Below are 22,110 nucleotides of genomic sequence, written 5' to 3' on the forward strand. Positions count from 1 at the left end.
TAACGAAATTTCCCCAAAAATTTTTTCATAGTCTTCTGCAGGGGTGCGCAACATAATATAATATTCCGATTTGATGGTCCTAAAATATGGATGGTTCTATTTGTAGGACAAGGTTACTCTTGAATTATATAACTATAATAACCTATCATTATACAAGAAAACAGCTTATTAGGGTACCGTTTTAGTCGTTTTAGTTCACTAATCAACAAAACTTAGTTGACTACGGAACCCTAAAATGCACCCCTAACAAGCTGATTTTCTGTATATTGATAGGTTAATAGTTCTATCTCTGTTAGCTACCACTTTCGTTGGCTTTTTTATTGTTCTTATTCTATTTATTTCTTTGCTCCAAATGTTGAGGACATCTGCATCCCCGATGGGGTAATTTCGAAAATTTTTCGGTACAAAACTTAGTTTGGTCAGTATGAACAGATCCTATATTTAAGACTTTATTTGAACACCACAATCAAAAAATCAAGTAACAGAAATGGCAACAACTGCTGTAGATACCGGCTTAAAAAGGAAAGCCGAAGATATAATAGTGGACCCTGACACACTTCAACAAATAGAGGATGCTAAGAGACCCAAAATCGACTTGAATGCAGAGAGAAAATATTTCTGCTTGAAATCGATAGTTGACATGTTTAAGTTCATCCATAATGCTGCTTTCCAGGCAACCAAAGAAAAAGCAACCAGCACTAAAACCGTGACTTTTGGTGAGTCACCCATGGAAACAGATTCCCCCTTACCCAGATATCCCATTGAAGAAACACTATATAATATCACTGCTGGAAACCATATAATCAGTATAATTTTCACTCTGCATAATACCTGCAGACAGGAGGTCAAAAGTGCAGCCACCAACATGATTAAGAAAACAGCATCTACAAGTTTCAAGATCCATTATAGAGGCAGTGATTATCCTCTTGACAATACAGCACTGAAAGTGAGATGGATTGATATCTTAAAGGGACATGGTTTAGAGTACAAGGATTTTTCTCAGACTGACTCAACAAACTGGTATGGTACGATGGGTCCATATCTGGATATGTTCGCTGCGTATGCACTCAGGACCAACGAGCTCGGACTAGGCCATAATAACATGCCCATAACTAAAGTGGACGGTATACATAAGAGCTTCCCGGTTTCAAAGTACGGTTTGTCGGGTGCACATCAAGAACTGCTTGAAGGTACATCATTTCCACCTGAACGCCGATCATCTATCGTACAGAGCCTGGGGCCTATGACTGCATGGATCTGCATGGTAAGGAGCGAAGGGATATATAGGAAGAAGTATGCTGCTGCAGTGAAAAGGGCTATGTCCCATGTACCTTGTATAGACGACATCATTGAACTCACCAAAACAACTAAACAGGCATCTGAAATATCAATACTCACAACATTGGTAGCAGAAATCCTGCTGGTCACCACTGCAAGACAGGCAACAAGAATGTTCTTCCCTATCACGATTTTCGCTGCAGTATGGAGTTCGCATAAGAATCCTAGAGATTTTTGTAATTTCTTTAGCTCCACTGGGGCAGGGGGCTGGTACACATACAAAACAGCTGCTAGATTAAATATAAAATTTAGTGTGTGTGGCCAGATGGAATCTGAGAAGGCGTCCCAGATTGTATTTCATAGCATATTCGGAACTTATAAGGAAGACCTATCAATTCTCTCTCAAATTACTAATGTATCTATATGGTTCAATAGGGAGCAAATGGGTACTTGTTTTCGCCAGCAAGGATCCGTTGGCTCCATTACCAAGGTAGAACTCCCTTTGGTTAGATACTACGCAAAAATGTCCTGTGCCAATCAAACAGGGCTTCTTTCAGGGGTTTATAATCAGGTGGTCACTGTTCCGTGCTTCAGTGGGGCAAGGACCCATAAATTTGATCAGACTTTCTTTGAACACATCGAGAAGAAACGCATTCTAAGTAACACTGGAAAGACCCTTTCACAAATTGTGAACATCTTAACCAGCACCCTAGAGGAGATCCACTCATTGATTAAGAAAGAAAATGGAAAATTGTCTATGGGGACTACTAAATGGAGAGATATCAACACTCTACAGCTGGGAAGACCTGGAGATGAAGTGAACATAAGGCTTGAAGGACAAGGGAAAATGTTCCTTGGGAAAAACTAAACCATTATTTTATCTCCTTTGTGCAATTTTTCTTAATCTATAACAATATAATATATTTAAGTTCCTAATATACTACATTTTATTTCGATATTTATCCAATGTTTTTGTTTAACCCATTTGATTTTTTAGAAAAAAAAAAAAAAAAAAAAAACTTAGTTTGGTGTCTTCTATGGCTTGTATGCACAATGTTTTTGTATGGGGTAAAATATAATAAAAATAAATATGTGCCTTAAATGTATTTTTACATTAGGTCGTGTTTCGGCTGTTATTCGAAATTACCCCTTGAGTATGCGAAATTACCCATGAAAAGTAGAAATAGGGTTATATTTTAAAGGGATAGTTATATCAGAATCCGTAAATACTTTTGAACTAAAAAATATACAATTCACATGGAAATATGTTTATTATAACTAAAATGTTACAGTTATAGGTAACAATATATACAAATTCGTCTTCTAAACTTGAAACAATGACACAATATACTCACTCTTCCAAAAACTTTACGAGATTACCCCAATGCACCTTAATAACTGGGCAGATAAACAAAAATAATTGGCAACATTCTTTAGAAAATGGTTGCCGTTAGAGGAACTGATTTCTAAATAATTTATTCAAAATTTCAAATTTGTTTTTTGTTCTTAAAATAAAATCAGAGATAATTATTTATAATGAGCAGTCGTTGCATTTTTGGCTGTTCGCCACAGGAAAGTAAGTACTTACCTATTAAAGTACCGTATATTAGAACTTATATACTTAGTTATTTGCTTAACCTCGCAGCCTCGTAATATTGTAAGTATAACGTAATTATTTATCAATTGTTACAATTGTAAATAAAATCAGAACATGTTATGGTCAGACTATTTTCTATTTATTGTCTATTGGGATCATAGATCACACGTTTTCCGTCACCGGATTTTTACGAGGTTTAACTATATTGATACGCATACGGCATATGGTGGTACATACTACTACGTAGTACATAGTAGTACAATACAATCCAGATTTCATATGCTATGGTCAGATGATTTTTTATTTAATATCAATTATCTTTTAGGATCAAAGACCTTACATAGATTTCCGTCACCAAATATACATCCTGTTGTATACGAAGAGTGGTTGGAAGTCGTCCCAAGCAGATTTAAAAACGAAAATTGCTATCGCAAATATAGAGTTTGCGATAGACATTTTGAACCAGAAGCAAAGTACGGGAAGGGTCGCCTTCAAAGATGGGCAGTTCCAAAACTACATTTACCTAGTGAGCCTACCACAGTTGGTAAGTTCATTAAAAGTAATTATAAGTAATTATAGAATTAATTTCCTGCAATGCAATGTAACTACTATGATTATCTAAAACAGTGGTTCTTAACCGGTGGTCTGCGGACCACTGGTGGTCGCTGAAAGCATTCCAAGTGGTATGCAAAGCTATTCTAATAATATGTATGTGAGAATTCAGAAGTTAGTTAATAGTGTGCACTATGCAGTCACAAAAATCACATTTTATTAAAATCTGTAACTTTTCGATTTTTGCCAAATAAAAAAAATGTATGTGCTAATCATTATAAAGTTGTCCTTGTTTTCTTTATCAAAACCAGCGGGTGGTCCCGGTTAGACAAACATTTGGTATTAATGGTCCATCATGACTAAAAGGTTAAGAACCACTGATCTAAAATTATAGTAGCCAAGTGTAGCCAAAATTACACTAATTAACCTATTTTCATATTATGTGCGTATATTATTCAACTTTAATAATAATAAAACACACACACAAAGTAGATAATTTTGTATTGGAATATGGTTTGGTGAATTTAGTGTTATTCATCACAAAATTATATTATCATCTTTACAGATACACATTTTCCCTGTGCAGAGTCATTAAGCACTGATTTACCTACCTTAAGTAAGTAGTGAAGTAATGTAATAATATGTACACATTAATACAATATAGTACAGGATTCCTAGATAATTTTTGAAAAGGAAAGGCAATACTTCAACATATTATAATATATTTTATTAATGTTTCAGGAAATCAAGTGGTTGATGATGCGGGATGTGTATTACAAAATCCTATAGAAGTTGAGGTTGCTTCAAGTAAGTAACTTGTCTTTATATTAAAAGTTATCGTATAACACAATAGTTTAATAAAACAAATGTGCTATTAACATCAGGTGTATCGACACACATGACTAATCATTAAATCTAAAAACATATATTTTCATATGTGTTACCTAAGTATGTGGCCATCCACTATAGAAGGACTTTTAAACATCCACCCTGATAATGGTTGCCTTTTTAAATGAATATAAAAATAATAAAATATAATATCTATGGACGCTTCACACCACGTCAGTCTGGCCCCGTGCTAAGTACCTGAAGGACTTTTTACAGGTACCAGACAACTGAAATATATTTAATACTTTTATACTATACATATATTAAAGATTTTTATTATATCATACTCATATTTAATACACATCCATGACCCAGGAACATTGAAAAATTTTTGTTCCATCGGCGGGATTCGAACCCGCGACCCCCGGCTTGAGTTGCCACACACTCTAACCATTGAGCCACGGAGGTCGAGGATCAATGGTTAGAGTGTAATATGTATACAGATTTTCATGATATTGTTTATAGGTACTTGGGGTGGAGTAATACATGAAGAATCTATACCCTATGTAGGAGAAATTTATTGTGCTTCTGGTAAGTATTTTTACTAGTTAATATTTTTATAGTGCTTGCACTGAAGTGCAACTCTAAGTAACTCGCCTTAACGATGTCCCGGTGATAGTCAATTAGTGTAAAAGGTTCTGGGAACTGTGACTACAGAATTTGAACTTTATTAACTGTAGTATAATATAACCTTCCAAAAATAACATTTTAATGTTATTTTTAGCCCCCGACAAAAAAGAGAGGTGTTATAAGTTTGACGTTTCTGTCGGTCTGTGTGTCTGTCTGTGGCATTGTAGCATCCAAACGGGTGGACCGATTTGGAACTAGTTTTTTTTTGTTTGAAAGCAGACATGGTCGAGAGTGTTCTTAGCTATAGTTCATCATCATCAGCCTGCTCATTGTTGGAAAATCACGGTTTATCTGGTCCGTGATAGGCTGATTTGCAACTTCCAGTCGTTTGATGGGATTTTTTTTATTTCAGACTGTATTGAAGAAATAATGCCCCAATTTCATTTACCTATACCAGAGAGTATTGTACAACCTTTATATGGAACTGTGGAGCTGGAGGATAGTAATAATTGTGGGCTATTACAACTGTGTAAGTATCCTTCTGTTACCATTCTGAAACATATTTTACATTCTTTTATTTTATTATTCTTTTTTTAATTAAATATAAATTCTCATTTTTACAGCTGCTTTAACATCTGCGTCTCGCATTACCTTAGAGCACAACTATTTCCTTTCGGGCTTTTGCCAGGCTGGAAATAGAAAATCTAGGAGTAAGATAAAACCTTTGTGTTATTGAATCTACTGTAGGTTTTTGAGGGCAGCCACAAATTACATGAGGTGTCAAATCATCTAATATTACGCTGGGGGGAGGAGGGGTCTCGGGAAATCTCACGTATTTTTTTTTCTCATTGTTATTTGAATTATATGAAATTTGTTTGGGAATATACAGTGTAACAAAAATAAGTGATAATACTTTAGGATGTGGTGTACACCCTAAAGTATTATCACTTATTTTTGTTACACCCTGTATAGTGAATTCAATTTTTTCCGAAATATTCAATTCAAGGCACATGCTACCAAAAAGTAAGACTTTACACCAGGTTATACCCTGGATCCGAAGGTACCCAACAGAACTTTTGAATCCTTATAAATACTAGTTCGGGGATTTTGGCGTTGTTTAAACCACTGAAAGGGAGGAGGGTCAGAATTCAGAAAATTTAAAAAAAAACACCTCACGTAATTTGTGGACCTTTGGTAGAAATTCAAGTTAAATTTCTGAGTATACTATCTTTTTTAGTTTATTTTGTTCGTAGATAGTGTAGTGAAAGTAATTTGTATAGGTTTTTTTTAGAATAATTATTATGTAAAATTTTAGAAGTTCAGCTATAGCAGTTCTTGAGATACCTACGTCCTGGAGACAGACAGACAGACACGGATAACTTAGTAATAAGTTTTCCGTGTCTGTCTATCTCATAATAGGGTTTCGTTTTTATCCTTTGGGTATGAAACCCAAAGAAGAAAGATGGTGTGATATAAATAGCTCTCGGCCATCTTTCTTAGAACTGATATGCAAATGCATTTCAGTTTCATTTTATATAGATTTCAAAGTTAATAGACTTGTAATATTAGTTATAAGTTTAAAGTTGCATTTGAAACTCATTAGTTGTATGGTTACTTTTCAGGGTCAAAGCTGCATCAAAAATATAAAGAACTAACGTGAAATCCCTTCGTCGTACAGTAAGGAATTTTCGTAAGGGACGTCCATCATATCAAACTAGGTTAAGTGAAGCTGACAGAATGGTTGACAAAATTGATGAGCTGACTAAACCCGTAAAAGTATTTTGCAAAATGCAATTTAGTCAATGTAATAAAAAACTAAAAGGACGTCGTTTTAGTTTTGACGAGAAACTTTTATCTTTAGCTCTCTACAAAAAAAGTCCTAAGACGTATAAATCTTTGTTATATAAAATGTTTACATTGCCTTCTGCAAAATCCTTAAAAAGGCTTCTCTCACAAGTGAAACTAAGCCCTGGCACGGATAGTCATGTCATCTTTAAAAATTTAAAAAGACAAGCCAATCTCTCTGCTTCTGAAGATCGTCTTTGCTCCTTGATTTTCGACGAAATGTCTATAACGCCACAGTTGCACTTTAATCCTTTTAAAGATGAATTAAAAGGTTTAGATACAAAGGATTGTAAATTGGCTAATCATGTCTTGGTGTTTATGATAAAAACTATAAAAAACAATTTTAAGCAGCCAGTGGCTTATTATTTTACGAATTCTTTAAGTAGATTTAAATTAAAAATAAATAAAAATAACTTTCTTACGTTGAGTATTGAATACATTTAACATTCTGATTTTTGTTACAGTTCTCTTCGAGAGATGCAGAAGATATTCAAAGCAGAAAACTGCTCTTGTTCACTTGAGGCACGATTGTCTTTAGACAGACTTACACACATCTTCATGTGATTAGTATAGCTGTGTCTTAAGACTATCATGTCTTAAGTGAGTGAGAGCTTGCTTGCCGAGGGAAGTGTTGTTTCATGTTGATTTTTATATATTTTTGCAGCGAACAAAGATTTAAACGTTTTTTTTTCCAGTGTAATTTGTGGGCGATTTGTATAATATCATCGTGCATCCTTCTTCGTGGGATGAAGAAAACAACGCATGCAGTTGTAGTTAATCATCAAAACAGACGACAAGAAACGTCGAAGGTAAGTAGTCTTTTCTAAAATTAACTAATTAAGTAAAAATTTCTAAAATCGTTGGACCAGCGCGGCAGCGGTGGGTCTATCGAGCTAGTACTTTTTTAAATTAAAATTTAATGCGTCAGTATAGTCTGTCAAAAAAGTGAAGAAATTAAAAAGTGGCAACATCGTAGTGTTCGAATTAATCTTAAGAAAAAAGGGATGACACTACGATGTTGCCACTTTTTAATTTCTTCACTTTTCTGACAAAATATACGTTATGTAAGACTATACTTAACGCATTAAATATTAATAAAAAACCGGCCAAGTGCGAGTTGGACTCGCGCACGAAGGGTTCCGTACCGTTATAGAGCAAAAATAGGCCAAAAATTGTGTTTTATGTATGGGATATTAATTTTTTATTTTATTTTAATATTATTATGAGTTATTGAAGTAGACATACAATAAGGGCCTGTGTGAAAATATAATGTGCCTACCTGTTGCCATTTTTGATATAGAGCAAAAAAGGCCGAAAAAATAGCGTTTCTTGTATGGGAGACACCCTTGAGTATTTTTTTTAAGTATTTATTGTTATAGCGGCAACCGAAATACACAATCTGTGAAAATTTCAAAAGTCTAGCTATAGCGGTTCTTGAATTACAGCCTGGAGACAGACAGACGGACGGACGGACAGACATCGAAGTCTTAGTAATAGAACCCTAAAAATCCATGAGTCTACAATAGATGAACAGCTAGTAGTTTTCAGGGGATGCTGCGGCTATGTGATGTATATGCCCAATAAGCCGGCCAAACTTGGCATCAAGATAATATTGGTCGTAGATGTAAAGTATCCTTATGTCTACAATTTCAAAACTTATGTGGCCATGCAGCCAGAAGGACCTTTTAGGCAGTCTAACAAGGTTCCTGATACTATTCATCGCATTTGAATCCATTATATGGATTGGGTTGCAATGTCACAATGGATAACTGGTTTACCAGCATTCCTGTATATAAAGAACTTTTAAGTATCACTTTTAAGGATCACAACAGTTGGCACATTAACGGCCGTTCCCAATATTTGATCTATGTTTTTGCGCTCTGGTTTTGCCCTACTAGAGATAGGAATAGCTCACAAGAGATAGATCAAATATTGGGAACGGCCGTAAAAAAAATAAACCAGAGATACCAGAATTGTTCAAAACAAGCCAAGGCAAGATACTTAGTGAGTCTACATTTGGCTTTCAATCTGATTGCACACTTGTAAGCTATGTACCTAAAAAATAACGTAGTTTTGTTGCTCTCTACCCTCCACAACGATAACAAAATAGATTCCGATAGCGGTGAAGACAACAAGCCCGAAATCATTACATTTTACAATAAAACTAAGTGCGGGATATTGGTCTTCAACATGCAGTACCTGCTCGCCGGCCTGGAGCCATATTTGCGTTGTAGCAAGTCGACACTGTGGTAACAAGCTTCACGTCTTCCCAAGCGACAACGGAAACGTCACCACATTGTCGGCTTTCCACAGCGCCTTTTTGCATCCGCTTCTCTTGCAAATATTTAATTGCTTGAGGACAGTCGACACGCCGGCGGTTCAAAGTTCCGACCACGTCGGTCCTCCGGGATTTTAAGAATCTGGCTGAAGTTATCGAATTATAAAAATTGTCCATAAATAGTTTATGGCCTTTGGCAAGATAGTCCTTGAAAAGCTCAAGAACTATCTTGGCTGTTGAGGCCTAAAGCCATAAGGTTCGCGCAGCGCGCTCACTTTGTCGGCGCGTGCCGGGGCGGGTCAGGGCGCAAAATGCCCTATAGCACACTATTGCCAGGTCGGGTCGCATCGCATTGACGGATTTTAACGCTCAATGTGTCGGGGCGTGCCGGGACGGGTCGGCGCGAAATGCATTGACGGATTTTGAGCCGAGGCTTGCCGGGCCGCACCGCATCACATCCGCGCGCCGCTTGCTATAGCACACTGTTGCCGGGGCGCAGCGGGTCTTATCGGGCCGTGTCTAATTGACGGAAATCCGCCGAGCAAAAATCCGCACCGATGCGCCCCGACACAATGTGCGATACGCGCATCCGCTTCCATACAAATTGTATGGAGGCGGATTTTTGCGATGCGCCCCGGCACGCTGAGCCCCGGCACGGCCCGTCTCAGTGTGCTCACTCCTTAACTCAGCAGTGGTAGCTAATGTACCATTCCCGGTATATGTAATTATATTTAATACATAGCCGGTTACCGCCTCGCAGAGTTCGTAGCTTTTTATGCCGAATCGTGCTGCTTTGGTGCGAATGCATTGGATCCAACTAAGGTGACCCTTCCAAAGCAGCAACGATTCGTCTTTTGCTGACTTCTCGGCGAGGCGTGTAAGCGGCTTAAAACTTTAAGTGATCCAGAACCGGCTTAATTTTTGAAAGCTTGCGCTCGGGACCACGGTAGCTTATACTGTCGTTGTCAACAAAATGTAGGAACCGCATCAGGAGCAGAAAGCGGTCCTTTCTCATTATTCGACTCCTTACACACATGCCCATTACTAACATTACTGCAATTAATCTATAAAGCTCAGCTACCGTCGTCTCGGACCACTGATGTAACGTCTTTTTGCCGGTAAATCTGCCGCTGTCTCGAAATAAGCAGCAATACTATTTTAGGCGAACTTATTGGTTTCAGCCTTGATGAGTTCCATGAGAGGATCGTCCTATAATTGAGTGAACAGCTCTATAGGGCGTGTTCCCTCAATTTTGGGACCAGCACTCTCATGGAACTCTTCTTGAGCGCCTCGAAATATAGAATAGTCATCCGTCCAATCAAATATTGTATTCGATTGGACGGATTCTGCGTCCCAATTGTCTAATTCTTCGGGCATTTCTTCCTCCTCCTCCGCTTCGCTTCCGCAAGAGCCGCGGCAAATGCGTCGTCTTCAATCTAGCAAAACATGCAACCAGATTATCCCAAAGCACCCTTAAAACGGTAATTTGACCCGCCACTTGCCGCGACTCTTGCTGATTCGGGAAGTGAAGCGGAGGAGGAGGAGGATTTGGAATATCTAGAAGATATGCCCGAAGATGAAGTACTTGACAAACCTCCATGACTATTCTAGCTTTCGAGGCGCTCAAGAAGAGTTCCATGAGAGTACTGGTCCCAAAATTGATGGAACACGCCCTCTAGAGCTGTGGATTATGGGACGATCCTCTCATGGAACTCATCAAGGCTGAAACCAATAAGTTCGCCGAAAAAAGCATTGGAGCTTATTTTTAGTCAGAGGCAGATTTACCGCGGAAAAGCCGGTTACATCAATGGTCCGAAACCACGGTAGCTGAGCTTTACCGGTTAATTGCTGTGACTTTAGTAATGGACATGTGTGTAAGGGGACGTATTGATGAATATTGGAGCACCGGAATCCTGGGTATGCCCGGATTACGGAGCATAATGAGAAAAGACCGCTTCCTTCTCCTAATGCGTTTCATACGTTTTTTATTTTGTCACCACACAACACATGTAAAACACAATACATACATAATATTGTGTGATGTACAAAATTGGCCCAAGCTCAGCAATACGCAGCAGCCAGCAAGCTAGCTCGCTGCACTGGTATTCTGCAAGGGCCAATGAGTGACTGCACCACCACCACCACCACCACCAAATAAAGGGAAAAACTATACAATACTCTTATAATTAACTTACAATAAAAGCTAACACAAATTTAAACAAAAAGCAAAAACATTAATAGTACTTAAATACAAAAAAAAAAAACAACTGAAATAAGAGAAAAAAGAAAGAAAAAAAAACATGGTCTTTGAAAAACAAACAAAAGAGGTGGAAAGCCGACAATGTGGTGACGTTTCCGTTGTCGCTTGGAAAGACGTGAGGCTTGTTAAGTGTCGACTTGCTACAACGTAAATATGGCTCCAGGGCGGCGAGCAGGCCGCGTCTCCGTCCTGCGCGAAAGTAGGAACAACCAAAAAAAAAAAAAAAAAAAAAAAAAGGGCGGCGAGCAGGTACTGCATGTTGAAGACCAATTCAGAACCAGGGATGGGATAGCGGAAGATATGGAACAATTTATAATAAGTGTCCGGGATGAAGAGTCGAGCAGCTCAAAAACTTTGACCTGAACCTTTGACACAAATTTGCTTGAATCTGTTGTGTATTTTGACACCATTAATCAATACTCAATTACACAAAATTTTTGAATAGATTTGGATGAACTTGCTTGCATGTAGTTTATATCCCGGGTTAACACACAAAATTAAATCCGAAAATGTTCTGTGAGTAATAATATATTTTTAATTTATTATTTTATAAAAGTATCAAAATCGTATTTTTTTTTCAACTATATTCTGTGTTGCCTTCTTCGCCAATTTTGAATTTGCCGCGCTTTGCTAGGTTAATGTTCCGCTAGCTAGACTATATTTGTACCTGAGTCATTAATGTTTACAATAATTGTTAAGTACTATTGATTTATCTTAGTTGCCATACCATAAGCCTATTATTGTAACAATTTATTTATTTTGGGTTGTCATCTATTGTGAAAAAAACACATTCATCTTATTTTAGAGCTACATCTGTAAGCATTAGGAATTTTTGGTTTCTGATTATTCATAATATATTTGATTTGTTAATAAAAACTATAAATGGAATATATTTATAAAAGGTTTTATTGGAAATATATTTATAAAAGGTTTTATTGACATTATTATTTTCCCACATTTTATTTCAAAATAATTATTTAGGTTTCCGACTGAAGTATTTTATTTTTCTTTCTAGATAACGGTAACTGATAAGGTGTGTCACCCTTGTTGGATGCACACACAAAGAGAGGCCCGTCATACACATGATGTTAACAGACCACAATCTGAAACTGAGGTGCCGTCAACTACGGATGAGCCAATACCCGCCGACTGCCGAGATACCATCAACAATAGATAAGCCAATACCAGCCAAGGTACCGTCAATAATAGATGAGCCTATACCAGCCGAGGTACCATCAACAATAGATAAGCCAATACCAGCCAAGGTACCGTCAACAATAGATGCGCCTATACCAGCCGAGGTACCATCAACAATAAATAAGCCAATACCAGCCAAGGTACCGTCAACAATAGATGAGCCTATACCAGCTGAGATACCATCAACAATTGATAAGCCAATACCAGCCAAGGTACCGTCAACAATAGATGAGCCTATACCAGCCGAGGTACCATCAACAATAGGTAAGCCAATACCAGCCAAGGTACCGTCAACAATAGATGAGCCTATACCAGTCGAGGTACCATCAACAATAGATAAGCCAATACCAGCCAAGGTACCGTCAACAATAGATGAGCCTATACCAGTCGAGGTACCATCAACAATAGATAAGCCAATACCAGCCAAGGTACCGTCAACAATAGATGAGCCTATACCAGCCGAGCTGCCGTCAACAATGGATGAGCCTATACTAGCCGAGGTACTGTCAACAACGAATGAGCCTATAGCGTCATTCGTTTCAAATGAAGAAAATAGCACAAAAAAATCAACTTACTTTACCCGACTACAGAAGAGTGACTAATAACAACAATCTTTGTTTTTCTGTATATCTGTTCCTACAGAAAAACAAAGATTTTCTGATGTTATCATCGTCTTCATCACCCATGTTTGCACGGGCGGCAGGAGTTTACGAAACTGGATTTATCAAGTGCCTACAACCAGTTTGTTCTAGATGAAGATAGCCAGGAAGCTCACATGCATAAATACGCATCGCGGATTATTTAAATACACGCGTATGTCGTTCGGGCTGACAAGCGCGCCGTCTATTTTTCAGCGCGCGATGGAGGGCATGCTCGCGGGCATGGACGGGGTGTGTCTGCTCGATGACATATTAATAACCGCTTCCAACAGAGAGGAGCACCTGCGGAGGATTCATGAGGTCCTCAAGAGACTGCAGGACGCGGGGCTAACGTTACAGAGGAGCACACATTGCTCCTTGTTTTTTAAGGACGAAATAAGTTATTTAGGGTATGTTATTAATAAATACGGGTTAAAAAAAATCACCGGACTAGGTTAAGGCTATTGTCAATGCGCCTAGGCCCGAGAATGTACATAGGTTACAGTCGTTTTTAGGGTTAGTTAACTATTATAGAAGTTTCGTTCATGAAGCTTCGTCGTTGTTTGGCCCTTTGTACGAGTTACTGAAGAAGGGTACTAAATGGACTAGGTCGCAGAAGCACGAGCATGCTTTTATCGAAATTATGAAGCGTCTGTCATCAGATCGGGTGTTAACACATTATAACCTTAGCGCGAAGCTAATTTTGACGGTGGACGCGTCGCCGAGCGGTTTTGGTGCGGTATTATCGCAGGTGGACGAGACGGGGGCGGAGCGCCCTATCTCTTTTGCGTCTCGTACGCTCAATTCTGCCGAGAAGCGGTACTCGCAGATTCAAAAGGAGGCGACGGCAAAAATTTTTGATGTAAGGCGTTTCCATCAATATTTGTATGGGAGAGCGTGTCCGTTAATTTTGCGGACCGATCACAAGCCCTTAATTTCGATTTTTGGGCCCTAAAAGGGTATTCAGGAATTTTCTGCTAATCGGCTGCAAAGGTATGCGATGTTTTTAAGTGCATACAATTACAATATTGAGTATGTTAGGAGTGCCAATAATTGCGCCGACTATTTCTCTCGGGCCAGTTTGCCAGATGTCCAGCCGGTCGCGCCAGAGCCGGCAGACACGACAGGCATAGAGGACGATGTCGATAAGGCATCCTATATTAATTTTATAGTGAACGGGGACATGCCAGTAACTATAAGTAGAGTTCGCGACGAAACACTAAAAGATTCAGTGTTACAATAAGTAAAAACTTGTATATTGAAAGGCTGGCCTTAGGGAAATGACGACGACCAAATTAAACCTTACCGTTTATGTAGAGCCCAGCTGTCCTACGAAAATTGATGTATAATGCGAGGGCATAAGTCATACCCGAGACGTTAAAAGCGGAAGTTTTAAAGGAGCTTCACCGCTCTCATCTAGGAATGGTTAAAACTAAGGCTGAGGCTCGGGCACTTTTATGGTTTCCCGGCATAGACGGTGCGATAGAGACCATGATCAGGACATGCGCGATTTATTCACAGTTGCGACCATCACCGCCGCGCGTTTCGCCTGCACCGTGTTCGTATCCAAAACATGCTTTTGAAAGAGTCCATTTAGACTTTTTAGGACCAATGGGGATTGTCCATTTTTTTTTTAATTTTGCTCATTACAAAAACTACAAAAAAAAAATAAGGTCAGTGATCGTTTTTCTGTATATAAACGAAAAAAATACACATTAGTTCCTTATATTTTTGAACAAATACGTTTAACCTTTGTTTGACCTTCAATGGCGTTAAATCAGCAATAAATTCGACCAACATTATGTTTCGAACTTTTTGTAAGCTTCGCGTATCAGCTTTCACATAATGAGAACTTGCATTTGACGAAACAGCCATTATAAATAAGATTGAAAGGAAATTTAAAACATATGCAGAGGTCAATTGGCGGCCGATGATGACGTCAGAGCAAAACTTTAAAAATTTATTGAGAAAAAACTAGCCAATGAATTTCAAAATTATTTAATTTATATTCTTAAAATACCCTATTTTAACGAAAAAAGTACATGTGATTTTTTTTGGACAATGCAAATTCATGGACGTACGTACTTAGTTATAGTTGATGCTCATACGAAATGGGTAGAGGTGCATCAATGCAGGAACACTGGTTCTAGCGAGGTAATAGACAAAATGTACGAGTACATGTCACGATTTGGGTTACCGAGGATTATATGACAACGGAACGGCGTTTACGTCGTACGAATTTCAAAATTTTTGCCGAAGTAATGGCTCACGTTACGTCGCCGGCATATCACCCCGCGAGCAATGGGCAAGCAGAGAGTTTTGTAAAAAGTTGTAAAAAAGGGAATCAAATCAGCTTTGTTTGTAACGTTATCCGTTACAAACCGCCGAACGTAAAAAAATCATTTTTTTTTAATATTTGTTTGACTATAGGAATTTGGTACACTCTACCACGGGTTTGTCACCGGCTCGAATGATGTACGGTCGAAATTTAAAATGTCGTTTGGATTTAATAAAGTCTAGCTCACCCTCGGCATCGTCTTCATCCCTTGTTAATAAAAAACAGTGTTTGCAAAGTAGTAAAGAAGGACATAAAAGAGATGAGAGTTTTGAGCCAGGTGATGAGGTACTGTACAAAAAGCAGTGAGTAGTAATAAGTTTGTGTGGGAACGTGGAACTATCGTAGACAAAATAGGGAAGGTTGTTTATTTAATTTTTGATCATCAATCGTCATCTCATGTTAAAAAACACTAGCTATTTGACCGAGCTTTGCTCGGTATTCGATGAAAATGACATTTTCTAAAAATGATTCCTAGCTAGATCGATTTATCACCCCCGAAACCCCCTATATACTAAATTTCATGAAAATCGTTGGAGCCGATTCCGAGATTCCGAATATATATATATATATATATATATATATATATATATATATATATATATATATATATATATATATATATATATATATATATATATATATATATATATATATATATATATATATATATATATATATATATATATATATATATATATATATTGATTCTTAAATGTCAGAGGAAGTCATGAGTAGTCATGAGTATAGTTAATTTCTGATTGTTTGAAGTGTTGATTCTTCACGATTATATTGCTTTAAAATGATTGTAAAATTCAGTGATCATTGTAAAATTCTTAGCTAAATTTAATTTAGTTTGTCATATTTTTACTAGCTCTAAATATATTGGTTTGAATTAAATTGTAATTATTTGATTAATGACCAATCAGAGCAGAGGGCGCGTGCGCCTTGAGTGGGGTCGAGGCGCCATCTTTACTTTAGAGGGATTGACAGTCTGGGGAGCACATTCTAGTGTGAGCAGTCGATCGAGTTGGATCGTGGCTAGTTCTGGTGTTGTGCTAAATAAAGTAACATCGGTGCCCCGAACTCACTGCTCGTTTTGGAATTTGTGTTATGATTATAGAATCCTAGTAAATTGTGTGAAAGCGTTACAATAGTGTTTATAATAAATTTGTGAATACAAGTGACAATTATTGTGTTTTGTGCCCGCATTTACCCAAAATGACGCCCTCTAGAATTCCTAACGTTAGCGGCAGAGATGACCAGGACAATGATTCTCCGACATATATATATATATATATGTATATATATATATATATATATATATATATATATATATATATATATATATATATAAAGAATATGGGCCTGCATTTGTAGACAATGCCCGAAATTCAGAACCTGAGGAGTCGACGGGGGGAGGCAAGAGTCATCAGATATTTGTAATAAATTATTTATGTTTACAATTATTTGTTATTTGTACTATTATTGTTTTGTTTTATATTCCTTACTTTTTATGGGGGGAGAAATGTTGCATATGCGTAGTCTGTGCTTAGTCTATGATAGAATGTCATGTTTCCAGGCTACGAGAATAAACAGTCTGAAAAATGGCCTAGCGTGTTTCACTGATCTCCAGCACATATTTAACAATACCAGAAGAAATTAGCACATAGACCCTTAATTGTTTATGGGATTGAAAATGAAAAACAGGCGTTGCTCTAATTACAACAGCAGGAATATGTTGAAATTTTGTCATGTGCTTTATTTATAGATCCCATATATCTATTTATAGGAGCAACGCCTGACGGATTAATAGATGATGATACTATTGTAGCAGTAAAGTGTCCCATCACAGCTAGCAAATTAGGGCTATCAAAAGCAATAGCCAAGAACAAATACATTTTTTTAAATATAATAAGCAGATAAAGTCACACATAAATGAAACCAGTAATTGGTACTACCAAATTCAAGGCCAGCTGCATGTTACGGGCCGGCAACCATGCCTATTAGGTATTTGTGCTGGAGACAAAGAAAATTTGCACATAGAAATAATAGACAATGACACTTTCTGGGCCACTAAAATGGAGCCAAAGCTGAAAACTTTTTATATGAATATTCTACTACCAGAATCTGTTGATAGTAGACACAAACGTGGTATGCCTAATCGTATGTCATCAGAAGACACAGAAAATATACAACCAAATTCGCAACAACAGGATGCCAGGACAGAAGATCAAAAACCTGGCTCGAATACAAATATTGTTAATTTTTGTGATTAATTGATTATTAATTGAAGTGATAAAAATCTTTTGATCAAAATAATATATTTTACTTTTTTTTTATTAATATAGGGTAAATGACTAGTGATTGGACGGTACTAGTCATTGGATAGAGCACAAAGACACAATATTTATTAAGATTGCTGTAACAACAACCTGTTTTTCTTTAAAATCGTGTGTTCTATGACTTTAAAAAAAGCAGTTTCTAAAGCAACCTTAAATATTTTTTGTGCTTTGTCCAATGACTGGTACTGTGCAATCACTGGTCATTTACCCTATTTTTATATTGTTTTACCCCATACAAAATACCATTTTTATGAATGATGCAATTAAAATAAGTACTACCTCTCTTCACTTACTTTTCGAGTAGGTTAAAGATACCTCCAAACTTCATACTTAGGTATTTAAAACAAATTGTGTTATAAATTAACATTCATTTTTGTAGAAATATTAAAGTTGTCGTACTGTTTTAAGTGTACTGCGGCGTACGAAGCGACTGCCGCAACCGGCCGGCGCGCGGCGCCACGGCGCAGTGTCGGGCGAGTTCACTCGAATCGGGCGTTCGCGAGAACCCATCCGACGGTGGAGAGAAAGAGTTAAATACCTAATTCACTTAGAGATCGTGGCCTTGTAATGTAAGGTGAAGTGGTTGTTGGAACTACAGCACGACCTCTATAATCCGAACCCACTCTAATTCTAACCCCTCTGTAATCCGAACGCCACACCCCCGCCTGCACTGCTGTTTCACTCGCCGTCTCGCGGTCTCGCCAGTTGCTTACCGACTATCGAGTAGGCGTCTGGTGTGTACTAGAAATTTGCACATAGAAAGAATATATATTATAAGTCTGGTTTGTACTGGAAAACTATACCAGACAAGGTTTTGTCTGGCATCTGACACAGAAGTTAGAGCCCCAGGTTCTAAAGTTTCTAAAGAACGAATAACATTTATGCCCTGTGGGAATGCTGCTGGGACGCACAAGCTGCCTTTGTTGGTCACTGGAAAAGCACAAAAGCCACGTGCCTTTGCATCTGTACGAAAGCTACCAGTTGGACATGGGGCAAAGGAATGCATGGGTGACGAGACCTGTATTTCTAGAGTAGTTGAAAGTATACTTTATCCCTGAAGTAAAAAAAATCTTGTCTAAGAAGAATCTACCACAGAAAGCGATACTGCTTCTCGATAATGCGCCGGCACATCCGCTTGATGAAGACCTGCAATCCATTGATGAAAATTTCACAATTTTATACATGCCTCCTAATTGTACAGCTCTCATCCAACCAATGGACCAAAACGTTATTCAAAACATAAAGGTAAATTACAAGAAAAAACTTTTGCTGCAAGTTTTTGCACAACAGGAACTGGATTCAGAATACATTCTGAATCCAGTTCCTGTGAAAGCACACTACAGTGTATCCGATATTCTCAAGAAGACCATTATGAAAGACGCTGTTTTCTCATTGGGTGAAAGTTGGCATCAGGTGAATGCGAACTTAATAAAAAAATCTTGGTTTCCTTTGTGGCCTCAATTACACGTCGAAGAACATACAGACGATGACTTTGATCCCGAAGATGAGATTCCTTTAACTTTTTTCGCTAATTGAGGCTTTTCTGAGGCTGAAATTAATGACGTCTTACTACGCAATGATGACCTACTAATTGAAACTGAACCTCTCACTGACGATGAAATAATAAGGCAAATAACAAAGGAATGCGACGGCGAAAGTGTAGAAATGTCGCACGTTGATCCAGTAGCAAGCGTTTCCAGCTCAAATGCGGTGTCTGCCTTAAATACATGTCTTGAATGGGCATGGTGGACGACTGCAATAACGTTCAGCTCTGTGCTATTCCGAACAGCATAAAGGTGTACCTAATGAGCTACCATCAACTGTACATACCCCAGTTAGCAAGAATTTGTCACAATTATTTAATGAACACCATCTTGGATGATATACCCCTCAGCGTGACACGCCGTCAAACAGGCTTCAACGCTTACTGTATTCCAGATATTGTCAGGATGAATACGATGGCTCTGGAAAAGCGATGTGTTCTGGATTTTTATAATATTAATGAGCTCACAACAGAAGATCTTCATTTCTGGACTGGTTTGGACCATGAACAGTACACCCATTTATATGAACAATTACCAAGCTTGCGGCGCCGATCAAGTACTGCTCGAGAAGATCTGGGCATATACCTCAGCAAAATACGAACTGGCGAACCATGTTTCAATAAATCCAGGCAAACTATAGACCGCAAAGTTCACTTGGTCAGAGATTGCCTACTTAACGAATTCGTTCCTCAACATTTGGGGTTTGATCACATCACCAGAGAAGAAGTGATACACAGAAGCAGAGTTCTTCCAAACCATATTTTGGGGAATAACAAATCGCCAAAAGCCAGCTGCACTAATACTGCTTTCAAGAGCCGTATGAAGACAGTCAGTACACGCAGCAGTTTATTGAAATAATAAATGCAAGAATGAATCGACCAAATCTTTTGGCAGATTATGCTATTCAAAATAATCTGAACAGACAAAGGACAGTGTTTGTGCGAATGGAAGCCAACGATCCACATTTTTCAAATGACTTCCTAACATTCACACGTGAAGAAATGATTTCATTTGCAGTGGGCACTTACCATATGAAAATAGCTGGCTCGTACTTTAGTGAGCACATCAAGCAAACGGGTGTGTATGAGATCGAAGTTTTTCGAGACCCTGTGGCGTTGAATTTAAATGGAGATGATGATTATCGACTTATTAGATGCCGTATCCAATCACGTCATGTTAGAAGTAAGACATACTACACCTACATCTTATACAAAAGCGACAGTGGGAGAAATGGAATTTCCGAACATTATTGTTCATGTATCCCCACGGGAAAAGGACGTTGGGTAGCTGTGCCCATGTGATGTCAATAATATATTATCTTGGGTGGGCAAGACACCAAGATAGTTTCGCACATCCCGCACTTTCTTTGGAAAATGTAATATTAGATATAGAAAATGATGACAATGTTGAATAATTACTGTTATATCTGTAATAAATGATGTTTTGATTATGTTTGTATTCGTTTTGATACTTTCTACTTCACCAGAAATAAAAAGTAAAAAAAACCCTAATAAAAACATATAGGTAGCTATTTCCTCAATTCCGATGTAGTCACTTATATAATGTTTTATTAATCATCATTGATACTAACGGTCGTATGAATAAAAACTTAGCGAAGGTTTACAACAGCTTTATAAGCCTGTTGTAAAATTTAATATGAATAAAGGTTCTCTAACAGTGCTCTAACACCTTTTTAAGGTGACAGCTGTCAAAAAATAGCGCGCCTGTTTTAAACCTATTTTAAGAACATTTTAAGCATAATCGATATGAATAAACGTTTGCTAACAGTTGTTTAGGCGCGAAACGTCAAATAGGAGTTCGCAAACTTTAGTGAAGCCTCGGACCTACTTTAAGACCATTTTAAGAGACTGAAAATGGACGCAATATCGAGTATTATCGCGATTTCTGACATTATATCAATTTCAAGAATTAGTAAGGGTCTCTACAGACGGACCGCATTTCAACTGCAATCCAACCGCAAATTGCAGTTCAAGTGCAGTTTAAATCCAGTTGACACGATTACGGGTCTACACAGATGGATCGCGTTTCAACTGCAATCCAACCGCAAATTGCAGTTCAAGTGCAGTTTGAATGCAGTTGACACGATTGCAATTCGACTGCAATAGAACTGCAAACCATACAGTTTACACGACTGCACGCCAACTGCAACTGAACTGCAATCCGACTGCGCGTTTAGTTTGCAGTTCTATTGCAGTCGTGTCAACTGCATTCAAACTGCACTTGAACTGCAATTTGCGGTTGGATTGCAGTTGAAATGCGGTCCATCTGTCACCTTACAATAGAACTGCAAACCAAACGCGCAGTCGGATTGCAGTTCAGTTGCAGACTTGCAGTTGGCGTGAAGTCGTGTGAACTGCATACTGACTGCATCTAAACTGCACCATCCTACCCGCCCGCACGGTCCGCTCTCCAGCAGTGCAGTTTGAATGCAGTCGGTATGCAGTTCACACGACTGCACGCCAACTGCAAATGAACTGCAATCCAACTGCGCGTTTGGTTTGCAGTTCTATTGCAGTCGTGTCAACTGCATTCAAACTGCACTTGAACTGCAATTTGCGGTTGGATTGCAGTTGAAATGCGGTCCGTCTGTATAGACCCTTAGATACATTGTGTTAAATGCACTAATTGTAGGCCTCAAAAGTAAAACAGGATAAAATAGTATTTTTAGTTATCTTCTCCTTCTTTTCATTATTCTTCTTCTTCTTTTATTATGGCGGCCTTAGTGAGTTGCCAATGTCAAAGTCTACTTTGCTCTATGATTT

At 38.0% G+C, this 22,110-nt stretch overlaps 1 protein-coding gene and 2 long non-coding RNA genes across 3 annotated transcripts in view; 2 read left to right on the top strand and 1 right to left on the bottom strand.

The window, feature by feature from the left end:
• Positions 1 to 22,110, bottom strand: part of LOC121725573 (putative pre-mRNA-splicing factor ATP-dependent RNA helicase PRP1) — a 70,404-nt gene that overhangs the window by 24,189 nt on the left and 24,105 nt on the right. The window lies entirely within an intron of this gene.
• On the top strand, positions 2,906 to 5,396 carry LOC121725595. The gene is made up of 5 exons (XR_006035407.1): positions 2,906 to 2,935; positions 3,201 to 3,419; positions 4,169 to 4,234; positions 4,781 to 4,846; positions 5,298 to 5,396. It is a non-coding gene; the product is annotated as an uncharacterized LOC121725595 (long non-coding RNA).
• LOC121725596 lies at positions 6,514 to 7,481 on the top strand. Its single transcript, XR_006035408.1, has 2 exons — positions 6,514 to 6,575; positions 7,195 to 7,481. It is a non-coding gene; the product is annotated as an uncharacterized LOC121725596 (long non-coding RNA).

The sequence above is a fragment of the Aricia agestis genome, chromosome 3, assembly GCF_905147365.1.
Source record: "Aricia agestis chromosome 3, ilAriAges1.1, whole genome shotgun sequence".
NCBI lineage: Eukaryota > Metazoa > Arthropoda > Insecta > Lepidoptera > Lycaenidae > Aricia > Aricia agestis.